We start from the raw sequence: 6985 nt of genomic DNA, 5'->3' as shown, positions 1-6985 counted from the left end.
CTATAGGGTGCGTGCGCTCGCCAGAGAGACAGAGAGACAGAAAGCGAGAAATCACCCCCCAGGGGGGATGGCCATGGTGCAATCCCTTCTCCTCTGTTCTCCTCTCAGGGTCTTGGGCACGCACATACACACGCCCGGCGTGAGTTTAAGCCGCCGTTTCCAGGACTTGAATTGTGGTTGACTACGTGGGAGTCCAGCGACATAGCCATTACGCTAACTGCTGGTCCCCACAACCTCTTTGAGAACCTGACTCACTCCTTACAAATTCCAGACAGGGACCTATGCCCAAATATTGTAATGGAAATCCCCAGGGAGACTTCCCCAGAAGCACAAATCACTGCCCAGGGGTTTGTCACCCTGCTCATCCCACCATGCTCCTATAGCCTGCCAGTCACAACCACAGATTAGCTTATTTGCATAGACACCTCTGAAGTGCCTTCTAGCAGAGGAGCTCCCTGAAGACAGCAGTTAAGGAGATGGAGCCTTCTGAGTAACGGGTGGCAAGTTCCAGCACAGCAGACAGGGCGAGTTGTGCGGGCTCTGGGGGGCCCACAGACAACTGACCTGAAGCCCTCATGGCCAGGGTTTTACCTTAAAGAGCAATGGAAGGACGAGACATAGAACTGGTCAGCCTGGGATATGACGGGCAGCTCACACCCTTCAGCACTCACTGTGTATCAGGGCAGGGGAGCCTGGGACAAAAGGACTTGACCTCTGCCCTTCCACGATGCATACACAGCAGCTCAAGGGCTACCCCTGGAACTCGGGCTGTAACCAGCAGGTGAATGGTGCTGTGGGCCTGGGGTAGAATTCACACACCTGTTTAAACAGCAACCAGGAGATGTCCACACTGCAGATCCTGCTGCTTCCAAAGTGCTGGGGAGAGGGATGGAGTATTGTGATAGGCTAGGTGTGGACACATGTTCACCCCTTGGGGTTTGCAAAATAACCATCACCCAGACCACCGGGAACTGTTTGGTCCTCAAAGGATGGGCACCTGGAAGGTGTGAGATTGGTGCCCCACACAGCCTCAGGGGGCTGTTGGGAGGGTTGACTGTACCCGTAGAAACACCCTCCCACAGTGTGGGGGATGTCAGTGCTCAGAAATTGGTCATTTTCCGGCAACTGAAAAAAAGAGCACTATCCAGAAAGAGCCAGTTTCTGTGGGGTGAGGAGCCTGAGGAGAGAGGTGTCACTCCCAACTTCTTTGAGGCCTGAGCCCATAGAAAAACAAGCAATGCTCCCCTGTTTAGGAGGGAGGAGGAGACAGGGAAGTAAACTCCATTTTCTCCAGATGGCAGCCTTAAACTTAAAAAACCCACCGCCCTAGGCCCTGTCAAGTCTGGATGGCTCCCTTTTATATTCCTACATCTGCAGCCATTAAAGAAGTTATCTCGGGAAACCTAGGAGTTTATTAATCTGCTTCATCGAAGACAGTCAGCCACTTCGCATTACACCAAGACAGATTATCCAGGCAACTACGAGATCCAGGAAACATCTGCTAAACAAAATCAGAATGAATGGTAAACAGAATGCAGCTCTTGATAGCTGAGGTTCACCCAGATGCAGAGAACCATAAAGGGGCGAACAGAGGCAGCTGTAATTAGGGACTAATTCCTAGGGTTCGCAGACTTGGGCTGCAGTCTCACTCCCAGGACTGGCAGGTCAGGTTCATTTAGATTTGCATTGCTAGCAGGAGCCACCCTGGCTGTGTGTGTGACAGTCACTCCCTTCTTTCCTTCTGCCTGAAGACAGCAACAATCCTCCTTTCCAGGCTCCCTCACAGGTAAGGTGAGTGGGCCATGCCTATGGGGGTAGCTAATGCGACGACGTGACGCTGGTGCCCACCCCTAAACTCGCAGTCCCTAATCACTGCACACTCACAGACATCTGCAATTGAATACCGATCACCCCAGACTCCTAAGCTATGGCTGACAAGGGCTAAATTATCCCGGCCCTTCGCTCAGCCCACTCCAGTGCTCTCTCAGGGCTGTAATTCAATGTGATGGGATCAGTCAGGGAAAAGCACTGGTTTGAGTAGACGAATTCTGGCGGTCACAATCAGCACCAGCCCTCAGAGTGGACGCAGGAGTGTCTCAGAGAGGCGAGGTTGGCACCTTTTGTTGAAGCTTCAGAAAAGGTTGAAATTAAATTTTAGGTGTCTAGAAAGAGGTATAAAAATACTTGCACTAGAGTTCAGGTAAAGAGGTAGAACTGGCTCTGTCCCCGTGGGCGGGTCCCAGGCTCAAGGACTGAGAACACACGGGACGCCCTGAAGGAGGAACAGCTCCGTGACCTAGAAAAGGCATGTGACCTTCTGAGAACACACCCTGTCAGGCCTGTAGCCCTGCCACAACATCTCTGATGTATTTCCCTCTGGGCCCCCAGAGTCCTTACCACAAATCTGCCTGGAAATAAAGCCCCTCAGGAAGTTTTCTCCTAAGTCCCTTTCTGCTCTTCACACTTGGCAGCCAATAATCAGGTGCAGAAGCCCCTGGATGTCATGAGGCAAGTCATTAAAGCAACCTCCGCCCATTGGAGAAAGGTTCAGTGCATCAGAGGGGCATGGACCCAGAGGGGGTTCTCATCCCTACTGAAAATTAACATGGAAAGGGAAGAATCGCATGTGCACGGTGCTATATGCGCTGCTTGTGTCATGGGTTACCCAAAGTCGAGGGAGGTGTAGCGTCAAAACTTTCTGAAAACCTCACAGCAAACAGCGCTCTTGTCATGACTGCCTTGCCGTGCTGTGTGGGCAGAACCACAGAGCAGTCACTGGTCCCTGGCCTCCCGTGGAAACTCTCCTTCTTCTTGGGCTCTTGAGAATAGGGCTTGCAAAGGGCACTGCACGGAATACCAGCCTCGAGATGATCAAAAGCATCAAAACTAATTCTGTCCCATGGGACGCTAACTTTGGGAAATATTCCAGATTACATTCCTTGTTGAGTCATATTTCACATATGAAAACGCCTGAGTCTGCAGTAGAAGCATTATCACCACCAGGCAAAACAACACAAATGAATTCATGTTTACTGAGTCCACGTTTTCTAAATACTACTGTCCAAGGGCTGTCATGCTAAGGTTCCACAAACCAGATGGTGTCACACAAGAGAAATTCATTTTCTTCCAGTTCTGGGAGGTGGAAGTCCAAAATCAAGGGGTCGGCAGGCCATGCTCGTTCTCAAGGCCCTAGGGGAGGAGCTTCTATGCCTCTTCCTAGCTTCTGGAAATGGCCAACGGCCCTGTGCTTCCATCGCTACATCATATTACCCTTGTGGGCCTGGGTTCTCATTTTTCTCTCCTTATAAGGGACCACACATTAAACTAGGGACCCTTCCCAAATCTTCTATAACTTTGTCTTAACTTGATTACATCTGCCAAGACCCTATTTCCAAAATAAAGTCACTTTCATAGGTTCTGGGTTAGAGTTTAACATATCCTTTATTTATTTATTTTTGAGAGGTTTTTGCTATAAGGCACATGTGCTCGCCAGAAAGACAGAGAGAGACAGAGAGATAGAAAGTGAGAAATCACCCCCCCCACACACTGGGGGGATGGCAGTGCCGCAATCCCTTCTCCTCCATTCTCCTCTCAGGATCTTAGGCATGCATGCACACGCACCCGGTGTGAGTTTAAGCCACCAGGTCCAGGAATCGAACTGCGGTCGGCTACATGGGAGTTCAGCGACAAAGCCATTACGCTAACTGCTGGTTCCAGAGTTTAACATATCTTTTTGAGGAATATAATTCATCCCAAAATACCCAGCATATTTGAACTTTCATTAGTGCATCAGCCAAAGTGTCTGATGGCTACACATAGAACACTTCTTTAAAAGTGCTTTCCTAGAACTACAGGATGCAATGCCTCATCGCTATTTCTGGGACAGACCAGCGTGAAAGGCAACACGCATAAAGCAAGTGTGTACTTTGTACTTGCTCTAGAAACCATGGAGCAACTACGGGCCCTGGGCTGGGGCTGAGAGGGATCTGGAGGTGAGCATGGGAAGGTTTCTGCCTTCAGGAAATCAATAGGATTTGGATAGGAGCCCTTCCTTCTCAGATTAGGTAGAGGCGAAGTGCTCTAGGAGAATTAGAAGGGACCACAAAGAGCTGGATTCCACAAAGAAGAGGAACAAAGCAAGTGGGCTGAGGAACAGTGTGAGCAAAGGACAGAAGCAAGAAAGCTGTTACAGGTTGTCATCTGCGGTCTATGACACCCTGGCATAAGGCGAAGGGCAGGTCCAAGGCACACAGTGCATTCCCTTCATCCCAATGACCCCAACCCCCGTGGTTCAGCCGAGAGCCCATCCTCACTACTACTGTTTGCCCCTCTCAATTCCCACCTCACAGTCTTCGCTCAGAGTTGCTGAGTCATATAGTGAGAAGCTGAAATTGATCACGCATTCATGGCATGAAAGCCAGGGTGGGGCTGACACTCCCTAGTCAGGTGTAGTATTAAGAACAAAACCACAATCGGAAACTCTCTCAGACGCTAGAGAGTCTCTAGACCTAGAGACTCCCCAACCTTCCCAGCCCCTCCAGGGCCTGGCAAACTGGGGAGAAACAGAGTACTAGTCACCTGCTCTTTCTTCAGTTCCAGGTCAAGATGGAGCTAGGAGTTCACCTGAGGTGTTTGTTACTAGACAATACTGCCTTATGTTTGTCTTTAGGACTAATTCTGTGTCTCAGTGCCTCTCTTACTTTTATGTTTATACACTGCTCTGGAGAGGAATAACCATTCTGCAATCCAAGGCAGTGAGTTCTCAGACCCCAAACAACTTGGAACCAAGCTGCAAGGTGCCACCCTCCTTCTTTCTTGCCAGACTGTAAGTTCTGACGTGAAGACATTGGCTACTTCAGGAACTCTCAGACACACCACTCCGCCAGAAACCATCAAGAAGACAGTAGCTCACGAAGGGATAAAGAAGTTTATGTGATGTCAGGACAAATGTGCTAGCACAAGCCCCAAGCATCTGCTCCCAGTCCCTGTGACGGCGAGTATTTCCAGAGAGCGGGAGGTTATGGACAAGGACAGCAAAGCCTGACCAGCCTTGGGTATCCTCTGGATTCTCATTAATATGGGGCTTTACTGCTCCACACCTTTGCATTAAAGCACATATGGTTCTCCTATAACTGTAAACTTATTACAGACACTTCCAGCACAAGGACGGATTCCAAAACAGTTACGCGTATGTAGATTCCATAGTGTGAATTACTCCCAACATGCATACTTAGGGGTACTGAAATGCATAGTTATTATTCAAAGCAGAGTCCATGTCACCTTCTCTGCTTACGTCTATTTCTCTCCAGTTTACAGGGTCACTGTGCCCATTGTGAATACAACTCTCAATAAGAAACATCCTCTCCGCCTCATCCACTGCCCTTCTGTTTCATGTTGGTTCTAATATGTGAGCAATGCAGTTTGCCCTATGGAGACGGTCCAAAGGACACCGAATCCCAAACCGAAGGCAATGGCAAATGGGACTGGAAATCCATCCCAGAGCTACTGACAATTACCCAGTCTTTAAACGCAGGGTTCCAGCACCACGGACAGCAGCACCCGTGGCTGAGGAAGGCGTGGTTGTGGATAAGCTCCCAATCTCTCTAGCGCTCTAGAGTGTGCTGCTGACACCCTAGGCCTTTCGCTTTGTTGTGTGACATAAGAACTGACCAGAAGGCAAGGACACGTTAGATTTAGGAGACAACATGGCATTTTCCACTTTTTTAGATTATCGCTCTTTTTAGAGAGAGTGCCACAGATGTGGCTGAAGCTTAAACCAGTCTGCACCCTAGACCAGGAACTCAGTTTGATTTCTGACTTTCTCCCTCCATCCCTGCAATAGAGACGATTGGCAATGATTTCACAAATCATACAAAAGGCATCTTCTTAATAGAGAGCAGATATTACTGAAAGTGAATAAGGGAAACTTCAATTTCCTCTAAAAAATTCTGAAATTATCATCCACATTTGCTTACCTCAGAGACCAGAAAACAAATGTGTTAGAGGTATGCTGTCAGGGAAAACAGAACATCATGGGATTGTTTTCCAAAGGAAAATTAATTGGTTATTTCTATTTCAGCTTAGCTGAAGCTGTAAAAATCTAATCAAAAATATTTTTCACAGTGGCATTTCTTCCCAGATATTGAAATACCTCAAACCATAAACCACTTTTTTGTTGTTGTTCATGCTGTTTTTGCTGGGTAAAATGGAATAATTACTTCAAACTTTACTCAAAAGTAAAGCTTCTCTTAATAGACTATAAACACGAACGAGCCAGCTCCCCAGACCCCATCTCTGATACTCGAAGGAAGAAAACATAGCTCTCACAAGCAAACCTGGCCTTCAGTGGTTGGAGTTTCCAGAACCAAGTGCCAAGCAATCAGTACCCAGAAAAGGCCACATAACATTTCAAAGAACAGGCTGTCCGCAGTCTAAGGTTCATTTTAGTTTCAACAAACTACTTCCGAAATGTCAACACTGAGAATAAAATGGGTACGAATGAATTTTCCCTACCTTTTCTTCTTGTGACTTCAAAGCTTCTGGATTCCTGCAAGAAAAGAAAGACTTGGTGTTTTTGAAGAATAATTCATATGTACAGATTCTTGCAAATATCTCACCTCTTGTTAATCACATTCACAAAAAGGTGAACAAACTAGTAAGAACATGACATTCAGAAATATTGGCTCTATACACACACACATCTATAAGTCTAAAAAACTTCTCAATTTTGGGTTAAGACAAAAAAAAATTGTGATTAGTGCAATGTCTAAGGAGCACTGCTGACTGTCAGGGTCTTCCTCATGCAGAACTGCCCTGGTACTAAGTATGAGGAAGACCCTGCTCCAGGTTGATGCTGCCCTCTTTGCCTGGCTATAGGTGCATGTAGGGCCTGGGGACACCATAAATGGATAGAGTCATGTGACCAGCAACAGGGTCTGCTTTGTGATGTCATGGTGAAGGCTACCACTGCACCCATGTGGTCCGT

The 6985-nt window shown here is 47.7% G+C and overlaps 1 long non-coding RNA gene across 1 annotated transcript in view; it reads right to left on the bottom strand.

The window, feature by feature from the left end:
* LOC102487122 (uncharacterized) overlaps window positions 1–6763 on the bottom strand; it is a 14727-nt gene extending 7964 nt beyond the window's left edge. The window contains exon 1 of the long non-coding RNA XR_337137.1: window positions 6514–6763. This is a non-coding gene — a long non-coding RNA (uncharacterized LOC102487122). The remainder of the gene's footprint in view (window positions 1–6513) is intronic.
* Between the last annotated feature and the right edge of the window lie 222 nt (window positions 6764–6985).

This window comes from Tupaia chinensis, unplaced genomic scaffold (genome assembly GCF_000334495.1).
Source record: "Tupaia chinensis unplaced genomic scaffold, TupChi_1.0 Scaffold144346_1, whole genome shotgun sequence".
NCBI classification, from domain to species: Eukaryota; Metazoa; Chordata; class Mammalia; order Scandentia; family Tupaiidae; genus Tupaia; species Tupaia belangeri.
Note: the sequence above shows the minus strand (reverse complement) of the source record. Positions and strands in the feature narration are given on the sequence as shown.